The sequence below is a fragment of the Somniosus microcephalus genome, chromosome 15 (genome assembly GCF_052327205.1).
Source record: "Somniosus microcephalus isolate GS21.2 chromosome 15, FLI_Smic_1.0, whole genome shotgun sequence".
NCBI classification, from domain to species: Eukaryota; Metazoa; Chordata; class Chondrichthyes; order Squaliformes; family Somniosidae; genus Somniosus; species Somniosus microcephalus.
In genome coordinates this window covers 59,608,517-59,631,743 of record NC_141001.1, presented here as the reverse complement: position 1 = coordinate 59,631,743, position 23,227 = coordinate 59,608,517, and positions in this window count along the sequence as shown.

Genomic DNA, 23,227 nt, shown 5'->3' with positions numbered 1-23,227 from the left:
TCAATAATATGCTTATAAAAAGTAATAGTTGATAGTTACAGAAGTTAGTCCAAATGTTAGTTAGTTATACAATTAGTCTATTCTACTGTTGTAAATATGTTTATATCTTATGTAATATCGAATGTATAGTACTCAGTTTATGTACAAAACATACTTTATCTTTGTTTACAGTTTCACAAATTTGTTCAAGTAAAGCTTCAAAACAGCAAACGGCTTCACGAAGAATTATTTTTGAATAAGTGTTTAACTTGCTGGATAACTAGATAGGAGCACATCTAGTGCGGCCAGTACAGTAAAAAGATATCAGTGAAAAGATAGCAGTATGGCTAGCTGTGAAGAGCGGAGCCACAGGAACTCAGAGTGAGTCTTAACCTTGTAGACCACACCTACCTCACATCAACATGTCAGAAGGTAATAACGAAAATGCTTTGCAGCAAGTAGAAGACCTTAAACAGGCAGACGAAACTGTAGAACGTGACAATTGGTCTATAAGCTCCGGTTACTACAGATCGCAAGTTGGTTCACGGTCATCGGGTGGTTCTAGAGTAAGCATAGCCGTCGCCAAAGCACGGGCTAAGCTAGTAGCAGCTCAAGCCAGAGCTGCGCATGCGGACAGTGAAATAGAAATAAAAGTAAGACAGGCCCATCTCCAAGCTGAATCACAAGCCGAACAGGCCCGATCCCAAGCCGGACAGGCCCACCACCAAGTTGACCTGGCCCCTCACCAGGTTGAACTCCAGGCTGAACAGGCCCGACACCAAGCTGACCTGGCCCGTCACCAGGTTGAACGACAAGCTGAACAGGCCCTTCTCCAAGCCACATTAGACGCTCTGCAGCAACAAAAAGAGATAGATGCTGCATTAGCCGAGACACAAGTATTCGAGGCAGTTTTGGAGGGAGCTGTTCCCGAGACAGCTTACAAACCTTTAATTCCCGTTCCGTGGCAGAGTCCTCGACAGCGCACCATAGGTTACGTGAGCGACCATGCCGGCATACAGTTTACAGGAGAAAGGGATGGAGGCCCGCACATCTCTACAGACGCCAGCACTTCGTATGACATGCCACAAGTTGCCAACCAAGGTCAAAGCAGACGGCGTGCCTCAAGCCGCAGAGTCTCCCCCAGCAGAACGGAAGACACGGTGCAGAGGAATAGGACGCCGAATAGAGAAAGTCAGAGGCAAATCCCCTCTCGGTTCCTTGAGACCCCCAACAGAGCCCCTAGCCAAGGCAACCCTGGCATAGGTCCCAGCACCTACGACCTTGCCAAATACCTTGCACGCACCCAGCTGGTGACTTCGGGGTTAATCAAGTTTGATGACAGGCCGGAGAATTATTGGGCTTGGAAGTCCTGCTTCCACGATGCCATATCGAGCTTAGACCTGTCGGCAGGAGAAGAGCTCGGCCTCCTTATCAAATGGCTCGGCACAGAGTCCGCCGGACAGGCCTGCAGGATAAAAGCAGCCAATGTGGGACAGCTGCCAGAGGGGTTGGAGAAGGCTTGGGCGAGGCTGGAAGAAAGCTACGGCTCGCCCGAAGCCATTGAAAGGGCTCTCTTTGACAGGTTGGAGAACTTTCCGAGGTTGACAAGTAAGGAACCCCAGAAGCTCCGCGACCTTGGAGATCTGCTGTCGGAACTCGAAGCCGCAGAGCAGGATGGCTACCTACCCGGTCTATCGTACTTAGACACTTCCAGAGGGGTAAGTCCCATCATTGAGAAGCTTCCATTTAACCTGCAGGAGAAGTGGATAACGTTTGGATCAAAGTTCAAGCTAAAGCACAACGTGGCGTTCCCACCATTCTCTGCGTTCGTTAAATTCATCCGTAAAGAAGCCAAAGCCAGGAACGACCCCAGCTTCAACTTCTTCTCCGCCCACCCAGCACTTGCCAGGAGAGACAAGTTCAACAGACATGGAAAGACACCAATATCTGTCCACAAAATGCAAGTGTCCTCAACTGAGCACACAAAGATTCAGATATAACCTGAGGATATGAGCAAACAATGCCCTATCTGTTAGATCCGTGATTCTGAGAGTATGATGTTTTTCAATAACCACATGGATGCTGTAACTTAACAATCAACAGGTATTTACTGGAGTAGGGTAGTCTCAAGACTGGGGTACAGAGGCATGCTCAAGGCTTATATACAGGTGTGGTCACTGCCGGTACTACAGTATACAGGAGCTGTAAAAGTAGTTCTCTCTTAAAGGTACATACACTACAATTCCTCCCCTTTTAGATTAGTAGTACCCATAATATTCAAATAACAATTAACACTTTAACATGTACATTAAACAACAATAGTCCATTTATAGATTCAGTCTTTGGGGCGGCTTCCTGATCCTTTCGGGATAGCGCCTTTCCTGAGGTTCTTGTTCTTGGTGCAGAGGCGATTCTGGCACCTTTTCATCGGTTAGTTCATCGGGTTCCACTGCTACTGGTTCGGAGGTAGATGCTACCGGTATGTCGGGTTCATCCCCAGGTACGCAAGACATGGGGTTGACTCGTTCCTGTGACGCTAAGATCTGATCAACGTGGCGTCTCACAATGTTCTCCCCGACATCCACTGTGTACATTAATGGCCCCTGCCGTGTGCATATCATTCCGGGTTGCCATTTCTCTGTTCGGTAGTCACGGGCCAAAACTGGTTGTCCTACATTGAAGCTCCTTGTCGGCTTCTCATTGATGAGCTGGAATTGTTTATCCTCAACATTTCTTCGCACATTTGGTCTAAGCAAGTCCAGATGAGATCGCAACCTTCGGTTAAAGAACATCATGGCCGGGGTCTGGTTGGTAACTGCATGTGTCGCGTTTTGGTAGGCTAATAAGAAATTGTCCACCTTATGCTGCAGTGGAATTTCATCGTCGCACATGGCCTTTATCGCCTTCTTAAAGGTTTGTACGAACCTCTCAGCCAATCCATTTGTGGCTGGATGATACGGGGTGGATGTGTAATGCCTTACCCCATTCCTTCTCATAAATTTTCGAAACTCTTCAGACACAAACTGTGGTCCATTATCGAGCAAATCTGCTCTGGCAAGCCGTTTCTGGCAAATATGGTCCGTAGGACTGCAATCGTTTTCTCTGTAGTGGTTGAGGACATTTTTATTACCTCAGGCCACTTCGAATGAGCATCCACTGCAATTAAGAACATTGAGTCCATGAATGGACCAGCAAAATCAATATGCACCCGTTGCCATGGAGAGGAGGGCCACTCCCATGGGTGTAGAGGGGCATGTGGTGGTGCATTTTGGACCTTCTGGCATCCTGAGCAGCTCTTGGTTAGTTCTTCGATTTGTTGATCGATTCCCGGCCACCACACATAAGCCCTAGCAAGGCTTTTCATTTTCACTCCCCCCAGATGACCTTCATGTAGCTCATTTAGCACTCTCTCCCTTAACTTGGGTGGAATCACCACTCTGGATCCACACATCACTGTCCCCTGGCATACTGACAGCTGTTCTCTTCTGGATGAGAATGCTGGCAACAGTGAGTCGCCATGTGTTAGCCATCCCCTCACCGTCAAATCATATACCCGAGACAGCGTCGGATCATTGCGGGTCTCCTTCTCTATATCTGCGTTCGTTACTGGCAATTGTTCAATTATTGACGAATAAAATATCTCGATAGGGTCCACTGCTGGTGCTTCCTCCACAGTAGGCAGTGGCAGGCGCGATAGCCCATCAGCGTTTCCATGCTGTTTTGTGCCTTTATATTCTATTTCATATTGATTCGCCCCTAGAAACAGGGACCATCTTTGTAACCGTTGTGCAGTCATCACTGGAACGCCCTTCTTAGGATTAAAGATGGAGACAAGTGGTTGGTGGTCAGTCAGCAAGGTGAACTTCTGCCCATGCAGATAGTGGTTGAATTTTTTTACTCCCCACACTAGGCTGAGGGCCTCCCTGTCAATCTGGGCGTAGTTGCGCTCGGCTGAGGTTAGTGACCGAGACGCAAAGGCTACTGACCTCTCCAACCCGTCTGGGAATTTGTGCGACAGCACCGCTCCAATACCGTAGGGTGATGCATCACATGCCAAATGAATTGGCAGTGCTGGGTTGAAATGGGCCAACACCTCTTTTGATGTGATCAATTCTTTACACTTCTGGAAAGCTCGTCTACGTTCGTCATTCCACTTCCATGGTACCCCTGTTTGCAGTAGGGTGTTCAGTGGGTGTAATACAGTGGACAAATTTGGTAAGAACTTATGGTAGTAGTTTACCAGCCCGAGGAACGACCTCAGTTGTGACACATTTTCCGGTGCTGGAGCCTTGACTACTGCCTCAATCTTTTCAGGGGACTTATGTAACCCCTTTTCATCGATGACGTGGCCACAATACGAGATCTGCTTCTGGAAAAACTCGCACTTGTGGCGATTAGCTCGTAGCCCATATTCCTTTAATCTAGTAAGCACCTTCTCCAAGTTGGCGAGGTGATCACTGTCATTTTCGCCCGTGACCAGGATGTCATCCAAATAACACTGGGTCCCTGGAATCCCTTGCAGGACCTGATCCATCGCCCTTTGCCAAATAGCCGGAGCCGATGCTACCCCGAACACCAGCCGATTGCATTGATAAAGACCTTTATGAGTGTTAATCGTAAGGTATTGTTTCGAGGCTTCTTCTACCTCCATTTGCAAGTACGCCTGGGCTAGATCAATTTTGGTGAAGCGTTTACCTCCAGATAGCGAGGCGAAAATATCCTCAATTCGTGGAAGCGGATATTGTACCGTGTGAAGGATTGGGTTCACTGTCACCTTAAAATCCCCACAGATGCGGACCTTCTTTGGTTCCCCAGGCGTATTACTCAACGACCTCTTCATTACAGGAACGATGGGTGTAGCCCACTCGCTCCAGTCTACTTTGGACAGTACTCCTGAACGTTCCAACCCTTCCAGCTCTGCTTCGACAGCTGGTCTGATCGCATAAGGCACTGGTCTGGCCTTAAGAAACTTTGGGCTTGCATTTTCCTCTATTTTAATTGTTGCTGTTATGCCTTTTAGTGTTCCGAGTCCCTCCTGGAACACTTCTTTTGCGTCAGTTAGCATTTTGGACAGTCGTCCAGGTGTGATGTCGTCATCCTTTTTGGCCTCAACCTTCAGTGCCTGTATGGAATGCCAATCTAATTGTATCTTCCGGATCCATTCACGTCCTAGCAGTGGTGGCCCTCCATCTGGCAATACATATATATCCATTTTAGGTATTTCCTGGCCTTTATATATCATTTTCACCCTTATTTTTCCTTTGGGGTAGACTTTTTGCCCCGTGTACGTCTTCAAGACAATCTCTGTAGCTTTCAAGGGTATATGTGAAAATAGCCGCTTGTAGTCCCTTTGGTTTATAACTGTTAGGGCTGATCCTGTGTCCAATTCCATTTTCACTTGGACTCTGTCTATCTTGAGTGTAACCCAGATAGTCTGGTGATCCTCCATTTTGGTTACCTTATGTAGTTTCAGAAAACCCAGCTCCTTGCTTCCGGAGTCTGTGTCACTTTTCTGTTCGTCTGAACTACTGTCCATCACCTGGTGTACCTTTTTGTACTTCTCCTGTGGAGATTTCTTACTGTTAGTTTTCTTCCCAGACCTGCAGACTCTTGCTATGTGTCCTGCTTTTCCACACTGTCTGCACACTTGGTCCTTGAACCAACAATCCTTCTGGTCATGTGTTGTTCTGCCACAGCGATAGCACTTCCCTGTTCCATAGGACATTTCATTGGTGCCATATTCTTGCGGTCTCCATTGTATCTCTGCAGCACCCCTTGCGGCTGCTTCATGTGATACTGCCATACTGAAAGCCTTGTCCAGCATAAGATCCTTTTCTGATAGAAGCCGTTTCTGGGTTCCTTCACTTTGCAGCCCACACACAAACTTGTCCCTTAACGTATCTGCTAGTCCCGCTCCAAACTGGCAGTGTTTCGATAGCTTGCGCAGTTCCGTTAGGTACTCAGCATTGCTTTCATCTTTGTGTTGGTTCCTTTTATGGAACTTAAATCGTTCTGCTATCAGCAGCGGTGTGGGGTTTAAGTGGTCCTGCAGGATTTCTACTATGCTTTCGAAATTCTTGTTCACAGGCTTCTCTGGGGTTTTTAGGTTTCGCAGTAACCCATAAGTTTTTGCACCCATGGAATTTAACAATACCAGTGCTTTCCTAGCATCTGGCACTTCATTCGCCCTGCAGTACACCTCAATGCGTTCCACATATGTCGCCCAATCTTCGACTTCATTGTCGAATGTAGAGATACTGCCACTCTTCTGCATCCCTGGGTGTGATTTAACTGTCAAAATTGGCATCTCCCGCGCTTCCCCTTCTTCTCCGCTGGCACAAAATGGCGTCTCCCGCGCTTTCCTTCCTTCCCGCGCTCGCCCTTCTTCTCCGCTGCGGCTTCTAAAAATGGCGTCTCCCGCGCTCTTCCTTCTTCTCCGCGGCTCAATGGCATCTCCCGCGCTCTCCCTTCTTCTCCCTGCAGACACTGTTCAGCCCTTGAGCCCTGGCTGTGCTCTGCGCATTCTTTTTTTTGTGCGCCTTTCCCGTTTCCGCCGCTCGGTCCTGAACCCGGCTGTTGCTTTACCCTCTCTCTCTCCGTTTTGTTTTTCCTCGACGCCGCTCGGTTTTCAACCCCCGGCTGCGCCCTGTGCGCTTCACCCTCTGTCTTACCCCGTCGACGCTGCTCGGCTTTCTCTCCGCCGTCGGTCAGCTCCAGCCGCCGCTGTTCGGGAAGGGTCTGCGCTGTACCTGTCGTCAGTCTATTGCTGATCGTCGTGGCTGGGGAACCAAGCCCGGCTCTCCACAGCCTCCCCTGCAATCTTCACTCTCTGCCGGACGACTGGGTGGTTGCTCGTGGTCGACGCCCATGTTTCTGGCCTCGACTTTCTTCCACCGCCCTCCCGGAGCGAATCCTCGAAGGGAAATGCAGAGTTGCAGGTAGATTCGAATCGATACTTGTCGCCACTGTTAGATCCGTGATTCTGAGAGTATGATGTTTTTCAATAACCACACGGATGCTGTAACTTAACAATCAACAGGTATTTACTGGAGTAGGGTAGTCTCAAGACTGGGGTACAGAGGCATGCTCAAGGCTTATATACAGGTGTGGTCACTGCCGGTACTACAGTATACAGGAGCTGTAAAAGTAGTTCTCTCTTAAAGGTACATACACTACACTATCCACAACAAGCCCCATCCTTTAAGGAAGTGCAGAGGCTTCAGGGAGATGTCCCTGGAAGATCGGAAACAATATCTTGAAGAGAACTCTATATGTTTCACGTGTTGCTCTTCCACGAGCCATCTCGCCAGGAACTGCAAGGTAGATGCAAAATGCACAGAAGGCAAAAGTGATCGGCACATTTCAGCACTCCACCCAGGCCCAGCTTCTTGGAAGTTAGAGTCGCCTCCTCCCGCCTCAGAGCACGGCAGGGAGAGAGAGGGAGCTGCCGGTCCGGAGATTAGGTCCAAGTGCACTGAGGTGTGTGGAGAAGGAGTGAGTGCAAGAGCATGCTCCAAGATATGCCTCGTTAATGTGTACCCTGTAGGACGTCGCACACTAGAGAACAAGCCATCTCAGGTGAGCACACTCAAGACTTCCATCTTGGAGAATGGTCGTCCAAGCCACCTTACCCCATGCAGTAGTCAGATCTACGTGGTGTTTGACTCCAGTGCACCATATCAGGGAGTCTCTCTCAACGACGTACTCCTCACAGGGCCCGATCTCAACAACAGCCTCTTGGGAGTGCTCATGAGATTCAGGAAAGAGCCCGTCGCCATCACTGCCGATATCCAGCACATGTTTCATTGCTTCGTGCTGAGAGAAGACCACAGAGACTTCCTCCGCTTCCTGTGGTATTGGGACAATGACCCCAATAGAGATATTGTGGACTACAGAATGCATGTCCATGTCTTTGGGAATAGCCCATCCCCTGCTGTCGCCATATACGGACTAAGGAGGGCTGCCAAGGAAGAAGACGACGACTTTGGCAGTGATGTGAGAGGGTTCATCAAATGAGAGTTCTATGTCGATGATGCACTGAAGTCATTCCCGACCAAAGCAGAGGCCATCAGTACCCTCGGACGAGGCCAGGAACTACTTGCACTATCCAACCTCAGGCTGCATAAGATAGCCTCTAACAGACCAGCAGTGATGGAGGCATTCCCCCCTGAAGATCGTGCTAAGGACGTCAAAGACCTAGACCTCTTCACTGATGACCTCCTCCTACAGCGTAGCCTAGGGGTGTCGTGGAACATAGCAACAGACACGTTCACGTTCCAAGTCTTAGACGCCAAGAAACCCTTCACACGTAGAGGAGTGCTCTCTACAATCAACAGCCTATACAGCCCTCTTGGCTTCTTAGCCCCTGTCACCATACAAGGCAGACTGCTCCTCAGGGAACTCTCCACACGCGCTGAAGAGTGGGATTCACCTCTCCCTGAAGAGATGGAAGCAGAGTGGGACAGATGGAGAGACTCACTCCAAGACTTACAGGAGACCCGAATACCTCGCTGCTATTCATCTTTCTCTCCATTAGATGCCCAATTCAAAGAGCTTTGTGTCTTTGAAGACGCATCCGCCAAGGTCATTGCAAGTGTGGCTTATCTGAAGGTCACCACTCAAGAAGGACAAAGCAAAATCGTCTTCGTCTTCGATAGAGGCAAGTTGGCACCCCAGCCAGACCTCACCATACCCAGATTGGAACTGTACATAGCAGAACACAACCTACCCCCTCACAGCAGTCTACGGAAGCTGCATCCTATCATCGAAGCCGACGGACTGTCTCCGAGGTGGTTCTTCTTTTGTCACCAGAGGACTCCAGTGACAAGTAGAGTTCGGACTATGTGGAGTCATTAATGACCCCAGATGGGGAGTGTTCTGGACATTATGTGACATTCTGGACATTTTTACATGCAGTAGCACCCTCTGGTGGTGGTTATTGTGTTAGCAGTGTGTTTGTATGAAACAGAGGTCATTTGACCTTTGTTCCTTTCTTCCTGTGAGAGGTCATTTGACCTTCGTACCATTCTTCCTGTGTAACCCAGGAAGTAGAATCCCAGGAAGTAGAATTCCAGGAAGAACCTGGTAGTACTGGAGGATTCCATAAGGGTTTCACAATCCAATGTAACCTGATTTCGTATGTTAGGCCAAGCGCAATATCTGTGAGTATCTTTGTTTGTTAGCATAATAGCAACGTTGTCAGAGTAGTATTTTGACAATAATATGCTTCTAAAAAGTAATAGTTGATAGTTACAGAAGTTAGTCCAAATGTTAGTTAGTTATACAATTAGTCTATTCTACTGTTGTAAATATGTTTATATCTTATGTAATATCAAATGTATAGTACTCAGTTTATGTACAAAACATACTTTATCTTTGTTTACAGTTTCACAAATTTGTTCAAGTAAAGCTCCAAAACAGCAAACGGCTTCACGAAGAATTATTTTTGAATAAGTGTTTAACTTGCTGGATAACTAGATAGGAGCACGTCTAGTGCGGCCAGTACATATACTGTAATCTAAACACTCCTTAACACTACTATACTGGTATCTGAATACTCCCTGACACTACTATACTGGTATCTAAATATTCACGAACACTACAATACTGGATTCTAAAGACTCCCTAACACTACTACACTGGTATCTAAATACTCCCTAACACTACTATACTAGTATCTAAATATTCACTAATGCTACAATACTGGTATCTAAACATTCCCGAACACTATTATACTGGTATCTAAACTTTGCCTAACACTACTATACTGGAATCTAAACATTCCCTAACACTACTATACTGGTATCTAAACATTCCCTAACACTACTATACTGGTATCTAAATATTGCCTAACACTACTATACTGGTATCTAAACACTCCCTAACACTACTATACTGGTATCTAAACATTCCCTAACACTACTATACTGGTATCCAAACACTCTCTAACACTGCTATTCTGGTATCTAAACACTCCCAAACACTACTTTACTCATATCTAAACATTCCCTAGCACTACTGTATTTGTATCTAAACACTCCCTAACACTACTACACTTGTATCTAAACAGTCCCTAACACTAATATACTAGTATCTAAACATCCTCTAACACTACTATACTGGCATCTAAACATTCCCTAACAAAAATATACAAGTATATAAACATTTCCTAACACTACTATACTAATATCTAAACACTCCTTAACACTCCTATACTGGTATCTATACATCCCCTAAAACTACTATACTAATATCGATTCATCCCATTTAACTACTAAGCATCCCAAAGCACTAGTATACTGGTTCTAAACATTCCCTAACACTATTATACTGGTACCTAAACATTTATTAACACTACTATACTGGTATCTAAACATTGCCTAACACTACTATACTGGTATCTAAACATTGCCTAACCAATATACTGGTATCTAAGCATTCCCTAACACTACTATACTGGGATATAAACACTCGCTAACACTACTATACTGGTTTCTAAACATTCTCTAACACTACTATGCTGATATCTAAACACACTAACACTACTTTACTGATATCTAAACAGTCCCAGCACAACAATAAAGGTATATAAACACTCCCTTGCACTACTATATTTGTACCTAAACACTCCCTAACATTAGAATACTGGTATCTAAACATTCCCTAACTCTACTATATTTGTAACTAAACACTCCCAAACACTGCTATACTGGTATCTAAACTTTCCCTAACACTACTATACTGGTATCTAAACACTCGCTAACACTACTATACTGGTATCTAAACATTCCCTAACACTACTATACTGGTATCTAAACACTTGCTAACACTACTATACTGGTACCTAAACATTCCCTAACACTACTGGAATGGTATCTAAACACTCCCTAACACAACTGTACTGTTATCTAAACACTCCCTTGCACTATTCTATTTGTACCTAAACACTCGTTAACATGACAATACCAGTATCTAAACACTCCCTAACACTACTACACTTGTATCTAAACAGTCCCTAACACTAATATACTAGTATCTAAACATCCTCTAACACTACTATACTGGTATCTAAACATTCCCTAACAAACATATTACCAGTATATAAACATTTCCTAAAACTACTATACTAATACCTAAACACTCCGTGCAGCGCGAGCGAGCGGCGGCGGGATTCGCGGAGCGGCGGCAGTATAAAAGGCTCCAAGAGACCAGGTAGGCCTCAGTGCAGCGCGAGCGGCAGCCGGACTCGCGGAGCGGCGGCAGTATAAAAGGCTCCAAGAGACCAGGTAGGCATACTAATCTCCAATCTCCGAACTCAGAGGGAAGGAGAGAAGTAAAAAGTAATCGAAGTGTGATGTCACCAGAAAGCAGGTAAGTGATTGGTTGGTGAGTATTTCTCTCTTTTTTCAATTTAAACTCTGTGGTTTATAGTTTCTAACGTCTCTGTGGTGTAGCGGGGACTGTTTGTAAACCAGGGCCCTTAAATATACCATTTAACTGTATTGTAATTGGTGGGATTGATTTGATTTAATTTAATTGCAGGCAGTGACTAGTGGGGTACCACAGGGATCGGTCCTTGGACCCCAGCTATTCACAATATATATTAATTATCTAGACAAGGGAACTAGATGTAATATCTCCAAATTTGCAGACGACACAAAGCTGGGTGGGCGTGTGTGCTGTGAGGAGGATGCCGAGAAACTCCAGGATGATTTGGACAGGTTGGGTGATTGGGCAGAAGCATGGCAGATGCAATATAACGTGGATAAATGTGAGGTTATCCACTTTGCTGTCAAAAACAGGAAGGCAGATTATTATCTGAATGGCAATAGATTGGGAGAAGGGGAAGTGCAACGAGACCTGGGTGTCCTTGTGCACCAGTCGCTGAAGGTAAGCATGCAGGTGCAGCAGGCGGTTAAGAAGGCAAATGGTATGTTGGCCTTCATAGCGAGAGGGTTTGAGTACAGGAACAAGGATGTCTTGCTGCAGTTGTACAGGGCCTTGGTGAGACCACATCTTGAGTATTGTGTGCAGTTTCGGTCACCTTATCTGAGGAATGATATTCTTGCCTTGGAAGGAGTTCAGCGAAGATTCACCAGGCTGATACCTGGGATGGCAGGAATGACGTATGAGGAGAGATTGGGTCGATTGGGCTTGTACTCGCTGGAGTTTAGAAGAATGAGAGGGGAATCTCATTGAAGCTTATAAAATTCTGGCAGGACTGGACAGACTAGATGCAGGAAGGATGTTCCCGATGGTCGGGGAATCCAGAACCAGGGGTCACAGTCTAAGGATAAGGGGTAGGCCTTTTAGGACAGTAATGAGGAGGAATTTCTTCACCCAGAGAGTGGTGAACCTGTGGAATTCTCTGCCACAGAAGGCAGTAGAGGCCAATTCATTAACTATATTCAAGAAGGAGTTGGATATATTTCTTAAGGCTAAAGGGATAAAGGGGTATGGGGAGAAAGCAGGGACCGGGTACTGAACTTGGATGATCAGCCATGATCGCATTGAATGGCGGAGCAGGCTCGAGGGGCCAAAATGCCTACTCCTGCTCCTATCTTCTATGTTGCTATGTTTCTATGTAACTACTATACTAATATCGATACATCCCTGTAAGAATTCGCCATAATTTACAGTTCTGAAGATTAATTTTTTTTGATTAAAGAATCCCTGGGCGTTGTGCTTTTAAATTTCCAGGGATAAAAATGGCTGTCACCACATGGCCAAAGACAAAGGACAATGCTTTGTTTACAAAGCAATTGAATGCTATTAGCATTTGTTTGTGTATCGAGTGGATACATCTAAACTGCAGAAGAGACTTTTTGTATCTTGAATGGGAACCATTTAAGAACTGAATGGGTTTTTAAATCACCCAGCACTGGACAATAGGGCTGTTGCATAATCTTTTGTTTTAGCCCAGGTGAACTCCGGATGTGGGCGGGATCATTTCGGCCCACAGTGCAGACTCTAACCCAGTCCAACCACTTTGAGTTAGCCAATCACAGCTTTCTCTTGTGTATTGGACCCTTTGGGCGGGGAATTTTGCACACAGCCCTTGCAGGGCAGAATGGCAGGACCTCACCAGGTATAAAAGATAGCTGCTGAGAAGCTATCACTCTCTCTTTACTTCGCTGGACCACAGGTGAGCAGGGTGTTCTGACTCCTCAACAAGGCAACCTAGCAGGAGTTAGGGGGTGGTGATTTGAGGGTAATTGCTAAGATTGTTTAAATAACATTGTAGTCATTTTATCCCTCGTTTTCACCATCTGCAACCCCCTGTTATATAGTTTTACTGTAATTACTGTGTTCGTGTGGTATAGTTTATTCTTTGGATTGTAGTTTATTTAGGTAATAACCACTTGTCTGTTTTAATATCATTAATTATAAGTTCCTCCACTCAGAACTGAAGGAGGGGTAGCGATTCAAAACCGCTGTTTGTAATTTGGTTTAGAGTGCAGCAGCAAAAGGCTGCTGACCAGGTGAATTACCGTAAACCAGGTAAAAGGTTGGAATTGGTCAGAGCTCAGAGGCAAAGGCTGCTGGTCAGGTAAATTACCATACACCAGTTAAAAGAAGCCCCCCCTTACAAATGGCAAGTCAGGCAGGAGTGGAGGCAGTTTTTGATTTAATAAGTGGTCTGGACCTGGAGAAAGCATCAGCTATAGTTTCTCTCGTTGTTTTCAGTATGTGGGTAGCCCTGCGGATGTTAGCAGCAGCGTGTAGGCTGACCTATCATGGTATAGGTGGCTGGGTTAAGGAGGGTGAGAAGAGGGTGCAGGAGGAGGTTAAAGATGCCAAGAATCGGGAGTCCCAGCTTGAAAAATGCTAGGCGGAGGTAGAACGCCTCAGAGAGGTGTATGAGGCCAGAGCTAGTGGTATGAGGGTGCAGGAAGAGAATGCACGCCTCACACTAGAGGTCACGAAATGCCAGGCATTTATAGAGCACCTTGTGCAGGAAGTCACAGAGGTGAGGGACAGAGAGATGAGGCTACAAGAGGTGAATGCACACCTCACCCAAGAAGCTAGCGAGGGAGAGAGCCATGCGAGAAACGAGATAGAATTCCTAAAGTACCAAATCACTGAGGCCAGGGAAAATGAGATGAGACTGCGGGAAGAGAATGCCGGGTTTGGTGAAGCAGATCATGGCGACGGGGCCAGAGATTAGCCTGGCCGTCCGGAGACGGGCGGCATTTGTATTATAGCTATGTGTGAATATAGCGTGCTTTTAAAGGTATATTTTAGTTTCATATAACTAGTCTTAAGTTTAAGTTTAAAGAGTTTAAGTTTACATGTGTGCCAAATGTTTGCATTTTGGGTCCGAGGTCGAGGGACCCGACCATGTCTCCACCTAAGGCAGCAGGTCAGTGAGACCTGGCTGCATGTCCTTTTAAGTTTTTGCAGGAGATTGGAAAATGAAGCAGCCATGTTCGCCCAGCCCGAGCTGGGCATCGAATGAAGATACGGAGTCAGAATGTTGGGGATCACCTCGCCACTGGACAAATCCAGAGGGAAACCCCGCAGCGATCTTCGGGAAAAACCGGACAGGGTCCGGAGGAACTTGCCTACTCCTCCTACGGGGAGGAGATGTCCCCAGCTGGGTGGGGCACGGCCCCCAACCCAGCACTATCCTGACCGAAGTTCACTTGCGGGAGACCTCACTGTTGAGGAGTCACGATGGGGAAGCGTGGGCGCCTTGTGATAGGGACGCGTTCCTCGGGGGTGGGTGGTGATGGCCCGGGAAAGATCGTATAGAGGAGGGGGAGACCCAAGAGTCACGTGGGTGCGTTCGGGGAAGGGAGGAACTCACCCGGGGGCCCACGGGCAAAGTGAGGGTAAGTGTGGCTGGGAAGGATGAGTGGGTGGCCGGATCAGTGTGGGGCCAGGGAGAGCCGCCACACAGGCACCCATCATTTTCTACAGCCAGTCGAGGGTAGACGGGAGGGGGAAAGACTGGGAGTCGAGATCCCATGCTCCCCGGTCTCAGTCTGTGCTAAGATATATTTTAAACATGAGGGGTACCCCGCCTCCACAATAGGACAAGTGAACGGCTCGGGGCTGGCGGAGCAGACTGGTCTGTAAATCCATTCTGCCTGTTTTAAAGTTTAAGACGATCAAAGGGGGGTGGAAGGTACTTTTACTGCCCGAGTGGGAGGAGCAATGCCCACTCAAATTTCGCGACCCATCATCAGCACGTGATGATTGGGGTTCATTTAAGCATGTTGTTTAATGATTTTTTGTATTTTGTGTTGCAGCCCCAAGTTGAGCAGAGGCGTAGGATCCTCTCCGTGCTTGGGACCAGTTTGTGACAACTCCAAGTTGAGCAGAAGCGTAGGACCCTCTCCGTGCTTGGGATCATTTTGATTACATTGTGTAACTAAGATTGCAACATTTTGTAATAACTTATGATGTAAAAAAGTGATTGTAAATTTGGTTTACACTGTATAATTTTACAAGCGTGTAGGGGTATGAGACCCCTTATTGAAAACTGAAGTATCTGTAAGATGCCTACCGTACCATGGTTTTTTTTCCTTGAATTTAAGGGGAATAGACGGGACGGGGATCAGTGGCAGATAGCTATTAGGTAAATACAGGGGATGGTTGTTTGTGAGGGGTCAGAAATTATTGCTCATTTCTTCAAGAGGATACTACAAGCAAGCTGGAAGTATCCAAGGGTGGACTGTAAGAATTCGCAATAATTTACAGTTCTGAAGATTAATTTTTTTTGATTAAAGAATCCCTGGGCATTGTGCTTTTAAATTTCCAGGGATAAAAATGGCTGTCACCACATGGCCGAAGACAAAGGACAATGCTTTGTTTACAAAGCAATTGAATGCTATTAGCATTTGTTTGTATATCGAATGGATACATCTAAACTGCAGAAGAGGCTTTTGTATCTTGAATGGGAACCGTTTAAGAACTGAATGGGTTTTTAAATCACCCAGCACTGGACAATAGGGCTGTTGCATTCTCTTTTGTTTTAGCCCAGGTGAACTCTGGATGTGGGCGGGATCATTTCGGCCCCACAGTGCAGACTCTAACCCAGTCCAACCACTTTGAGTTAGCCAATCACAGCTTTCTCTTGTGTATTGGACCCTTTGGGCGGGGAATTTTGCACACAGCCCTTGCAGGGCAGAATGGCAGGACCTCACCAGGTATAAAAGGTAGCTGCTGAGAAGCTATCACTCTCTCTTTACTTCGCTGGACCACAGGTGAGCAGGGTGTTCTGACTCCTCGGCAAGGCAACCTAGCAGGAGTTAGGGGGTGGTGATTTGAGGGTAATTGCTAAGATTGTTTAAATAACATTGTAGTCATTTTATCCCTCGTTTTCACCGTCTGCAACCCCCTGTTATATAGTTTTACTGTAATTACTGTGTTCGTGTGGTATAGTTTATTCTTTGGATTGTAGTTTATTTAGGTAATAAAACTTGATTTTTCTCTCATCCAAACCACTTGTCCGTTTTAATATCATTAATTATAAGTTCCTCCACTCAGAACTGAAGGAGGGGTAGCGATTCGAAACCGCTGTTTGTAAATTGGTTTAGAGTGCAGCAGCAAAAGGCTGCTGACCAGGTGAATTACCGTAAACCAGGTAAAAGGTAGGAATTGGTCAGAGCTCAGAGGCAAAGGCTGCTGGCCAGGTAAATTACCATACACCAGTTAAAAGAAGCCCCCCCTTACATCCCCATTAACTATGGTGCTGGTATCTAAACATCACAGAGCACTAGCATACAGGTACCTAAATATTTCCGAACACTATTATACTGGTCTTTAAACATTCCCTAACACTGCTATACTGGTAACAAAACACACACTAACACTACTATACTGGTATCGAAACATTCCCTAACACTGCTGTAACATTATCAAAAGAATGCCCAACACTACTATACTTGTATCTAACCACTGTCTAACACTAACATATTGGTATCGAAACACCCCCTCACACTACTATACTTGTATCTAACCACTTTCTAACACTAATATACTGGTATCAAAACCTCCCCTAAAACTACTATATGGGTATCTAAACACTCTCTAACACTACCATACTGGTATCTAAACATGCCCTAACACTACTATACTGGTATCTAAACACACCCTTACACTACCATACTGGTATCTAAACACTCCCTAACACTACTATACTGGTATCTAAACACTCCCTAACACCAATATACTGGTATCTAAGCGCTCCCTAACACTACTATACTGGTATCTAAACATTCCATAATGCTACTATACTGGTATCTAAACACTCCCTAAAAGTACAGTACAGGTATCTAAACACTAGCACTATTATACTTGTATCTAAACACTCTCTAACACTACTATACTGGTATCTAAACATTCCCTTACACTACTATACTGGTATCTAAACATTTCCTAACACTGCTATACTGGTATCTAATCACACCCTAGCACTACTATACTGTTATCTAAACACTCCCTAGCACTACTACACATGTATCTAAACACTCCCTAACACTACTATACTGTTATCTAAATACTACCTAACACTACTATACCGGTATCTAAACATTCCCTAACACTACTATACTGGTATTTAAACATTCCCTAACACTATTATACTGGTATCTAACCATTCCCTAACACTATTATACTGATATCTTAACACTCCCTAACACTACCATACTGGTATCTAAACACTCCCTAACACTACTATACTATTATCTAATCATTCCCTAACACTACTATACTGGTATTTAAACACTCGCTAACACGACTATACTGGTATCTACCCATTCCCTAACACTTTATACTGGTAACTAAACATTAGCTACCTCTGCTGTACTGGTAAATAACCATTCCCTAACATTGCTATACTGGTAGCTAACCATTCCCTAACACTACTCTACTGGTATCTAAACACTCCCTAACACTACTACACTGGTATGTAAACATTCCCTTACACTACTATGCTGGTATCTAAACATTCCTTAACACGACTATGCTGATATGTAAACATTCCCTTACACTACTCTACTAGTATCTAAGCACTCCCTAACACTACTCTTCCAGTATCTAAACCCTCCCTAACACTAATGTACTGGTATCTAAACATTCCTTAACACTACTATACTGGTAAGGAAACATTCCCTTACACTACTATACTTGTATTTAAACATTCCCTAACACTACTATGCTGGTACCTAAACATTCCTTAACACTACTATACTGGTATCTAAACATTCCCTTACACTACTATACTGGTATCTAAACATTCCTTAACACTTTTATACTGGTATCTAAACAAACACTACTATACTGCTATCTAAACATTCCTTAACACTACTATACTAGTATCTAAACATTCCCTTACACTACTATACTGGTATCTAAACATTCCTTAACACTTTTATACAGGTATCTAAACATTTCCTAACACTACTGGACTGGTATCTAATCATTCCCTAACACAACTATACTGGTATCTATGATCACCCCGAGTACTACTATACAGGGATCTAAACTTTCCCTAACACTACTACACTGGTACCTGAACTCTCCCTAATACTATGATACTGGTATCTCAACATTCGCTAACACTATTATACTGGTATCTAAAAATTGCTGAACACTACTATACTGGTATCTAAACACTCCCTAACACTACTATACTGGTATCTAAACACTCCCTAACACTACTATACTATTATCTAATCATTCCCTAACACTACTATACTGGTATTTAAACACTCGCTAACATGACTATACTGGTATCTACCCATTCCCTAACACTTTATACTGGTAACTAAACATTAGCTACCTCTGCTGTACTGGTAAATAACCATTCCCTAACATTGCTATACTGGTAGCTAACCATTCCCTAACACTACTCTACTGGTATCTAAACACTCCCTAACACTACTACACTGGTATGTAAACATTCCCTTACACTACTATGCTGGTATCTAAACATTCCTTAACACGACTATGCTGATATGTAAACATTCCCTTACACTACTCTACTAGTATCTAAGCACTCCCTAACACTACTCTTCCAGTATCTAAACCCTCCCTAACACTAATGTACTGGTATCTAAACATTCCTTAACACTACTATACTGGTAAGGAAACATTCCCTTACACTACTATACTTGTATTTAAACATTCCCTAACACTACTATGCTGGTACCTAAACATTCCTTAACACTACTATACTGGTATCTAAACATTCCCTTACACTACTATACTGGTATCTAAACATTCCTTAACACTTTTATACTGGTATCTAAACAAACACTACTATACTGCTATCTAAACATTCCTTAACACTACTATACTAGTATCTAAACATTCCCTTACACTACTATACTGGTATCTAAACATTCCTTAACACTTTTATACAGGTATCTAAACATTTCCTAACACTACTGGACTGGTATCTAATCATTCCCTAACACAACTATACTGGTATCTATGATCACCCCGAGTACTACTATACAGGGATCTAAACTTTCCCTAACACTACTACACTGGTACCTGAACTCTCCCTAATACTATGATACTGGTATCTCAACATTCGCTAACACTATTATACTGGTATCTAAAAATTGCTGAACACTACTATACTGGTATCTAAACACTCCCTAACACTACTATACTGGTATCTAAATACTCCCTGACACTACTATTTTGGTATCTAAACATACACAAACACTACTATATTTGTATCTAAACATCCGCTAACACTATTATAGTGGTATCTGAACATTCTCTAACACAACTATACTGGCATCTAAACACTCATTAATGCTCCTATACTTGTATTTAAACATCACCTAACACTACACTACTGGCGTCTAAACATCCCCTAAAACTACTATACTGGTATCGAAACATCCCCTTACACTACGGTACTGGTATCTAAACATCCCCTAACACTACTATAATAAAAACAGAAAATGCTAGAGATACTCAGCAGGTCAGGCAGCATCTGTGAAGAGAGAAACAAAGTTAACGTTTCAGGTCGATGACCTTTCGTCAGAACTCCACTGCTATACTGGTATATAAACATCCCCTCACACTACTATACTGGTACCTACACATCCCCTAACAGTATTATACTGGAATCTAACATTCACTAACACTACTATACTGGTATCTAAACATTCCCTAACACTGCTATACTTGTATCAAAACACTTCCTAACACTACTATACTGGTATCTAAACATTCCCTAACACTACTATACTGGTATCTAAGCACTCCCTTACACTACTATACTGGTATCTAAACATTCTCTAACACTACTATACTGTATCTAAACATTCCATAACACTACAAAATGGTATCGAAACATTCCCTAGCACTACTATACTGGTATCTAAACATTCCTTAACACTACTATACTGGTATCTAAACATTCCCTATCACTACTTACATGAATCAGTCATTCATGAAAGAAAGACTTATGAAATAATACTGAGCAGCCTATGTGTGGCGCTGTCTAGGGAGACTATAAATACTCGGGCATGGCCCGAGCTTGCGCAGGACATTCTGAACAGGAACTAGTGAAGGACACAACTAGACCTCCATGTTGTAAAACAGTTGATTTAAGCTTTGTTTTACGCTTAGACCAAGTGCCGAGTAGTTTTCTTACGTCGACTACTATACTGGTTTCTAATCACTGCCTCAGACTACTATACTGATATCTAAACATTCCCTAACACTTCTATATTGGGATCTAAATGCTCCCTAGCACTACTATACTGGTATCTGAACATTCCCTAACACCACTGTACTGGCATCAAAACACTCCCTAACACTACTATACTGATATCTAAACATTCCCTAACACTCCTATACTGGAATATAAACATTCCCTTACACTACTATACTTGTATTTAAACATCACCTAAAACTAATGTACTGGTATCTAAACATACCCTAACACTACGATACTTGTATCTAAACATCTGCTAACACTATTATAGCGGTATCTTAAAACTCCCTAACACTACTATACTGGTATCTAAACATTCCCTAACACTACTATACTGGTATCTAAATATTCCATAACACTACTATAATGGTATCGAAACATTGCCTAGCACTACTATACTGGTATCTAAACACTCCTTAACACTATTATACTGGTATCTAAACACTCCCTAACACTACTATACTAGTATCTCAACATTCACTAACACCACTATACTTGTATCTAAACAATCCCTAACACTACTATACTGGTACCTAAACACTCCCTAACATTACTATACTGGTATCTAAACATCCCCTAACACTACTATATTTGTATTTAAACATCCCCTAAAACTACTGAAATTGTATCTAAACATACCCTAGCACTACCATACTTGTATCTAAACATCCGCTAACACTATTATAGTGGTATCTGAACACTCTCTAACACTACTATACTGGCAGCTAAAAATTTCCTAACACTACTATACTGATGACGTAATAAAACTCACTACGCACTTGGTTCAAGTATAAAGCAAGGCTTTAATCAACTTGTTTCAAAACATGGAGGTCTAGTTATCTTTCAGTAGTTCCTGTTTACAAAATGTCCTAGGACAGCTGGGGCCACGCCCGAGTATTTATACTCCTTGGACGGCGGCACCAGCTGGCCGTCCAGTGTTATTTCATGAGTCTTTCTTCATGGATCATAAGATTCATAACATTCTTCCTCCCTAAAGATTTGGAAGTCCGATTGTAATGTATGTACCTTTAAGGGAGAGAACTACTTTTTACAGCTCCTGTATACTGTAGTACCGGCAGTGACCACACCTGTATATAAACCCTGAGTAGTGATCTGTACAGTTAGTTCTAGAGTAACCCTCATTCAGTAAACACCTGTTGTACCGTTTCTCCTGCAGTCTGTGTCTTATTATACACAGACACAACATTGGCGACGAGCAGACTCGAACCTACCTGTGACTCTGTATCACCTCCCAGGGATTCGCTCCTGGAGAACAGTGGAAGGAGGTCGAGTCCAGAAGCACGGGCGTCGACCACGGGCAACCGCCCAGTCATCCAGCGGAGATTTGAGCATCGCAGGGGAGGCTGTCGAGAGCCAGGCTTGGCTTTCCAGTCACGGTGGTCCAGCGAAACGGGCTGGCAACAGGTACTGCGCAGACCCTTCCCGGACAGCGGTGGCTAGAGCCGACCGAGCGGCACAGAAAAAGGCCGAGCAGCGTCAATGGGGGAGAGAGAGAGGGCAGAGCGCATAGGGCACAGCCAGTGTTTAGGACCGAGCGGTGTCAACGGGGAGAGAGACGAGAGAGAGCAGAGCGCAGCTGGTGTTCAAGGGCCGAGCAGCGTCAACGGGGGAGAGAGGCGCGCAGGAAAATGCGCAGAGCGCAGCCGGTGTTCAAGGGCCGAGCAGCGTCAACGGGGGAGAGAGGCACGCAGGAAAACACGAGGCGCTGCCATTGCCACGAGAGCGGCGTTGGCAGCAGCGCGGGAGACGCCATTTTAAGTCGCAGTGGGGAAGAAAGGAAAGCGCGGGAGACGCCATTTTAAGCCGCAGCGGGGAAGAAAGGAAAGCACGGGAGACGCCATTTTAAGCCAGTCTAACCACACCCAAAAATGCCGAAGAGTGGCAGTATCACAGCGTTCTACAATGAAGTCGAAGATTGGACGACATATGTCGAACGCATAGAAGTATACTGCAAGGCGAATGAAGTGCCAGATGACAAGAAAGCGCTGGTATTGTTGAATTCAATGGGTGCAAAAACGTATGGCTTACTACAAAACCTAGTAACCCCAGAGAAGCCAGTAGAAAAGGATTTTGAAAACATAGTGTCAATCCTACAGGACCACTTAAACCCCACACCGCTGCTGATAGCAGAAAGATTTAAGTTTCACAAAAGTAACCAGCATAAAGATGAAAGTAATGCTGAGTATTTAACGGAACTGCGCAAGCTATCGAAACACTGCCAGTTTGGAACGGGACTAGCAGATACTTTAAGGGACAAGTTTGCGTGTGGGCTTCAAAGTGAAGGAACCCAGAAACGGCTTCTATCAGAAAAGGATCTTACGCTGGACAAGGCTTTCAGCATTGCAGTATCACACGAAGCAGCAGCACGGGGCGCTGCAGAGATACAATGGAGACCGCAAGAATATGGCATAAATGAAATGTCATATGGAACAGTGAAGTGCTATCGCTGCGGCAGAACAACACACGACCATAATGATTGCTGGTTCAAGGACAAAGTGTGCAGAAAGTGTGGAAAAGTAGGACACATAGCAAGAGTCT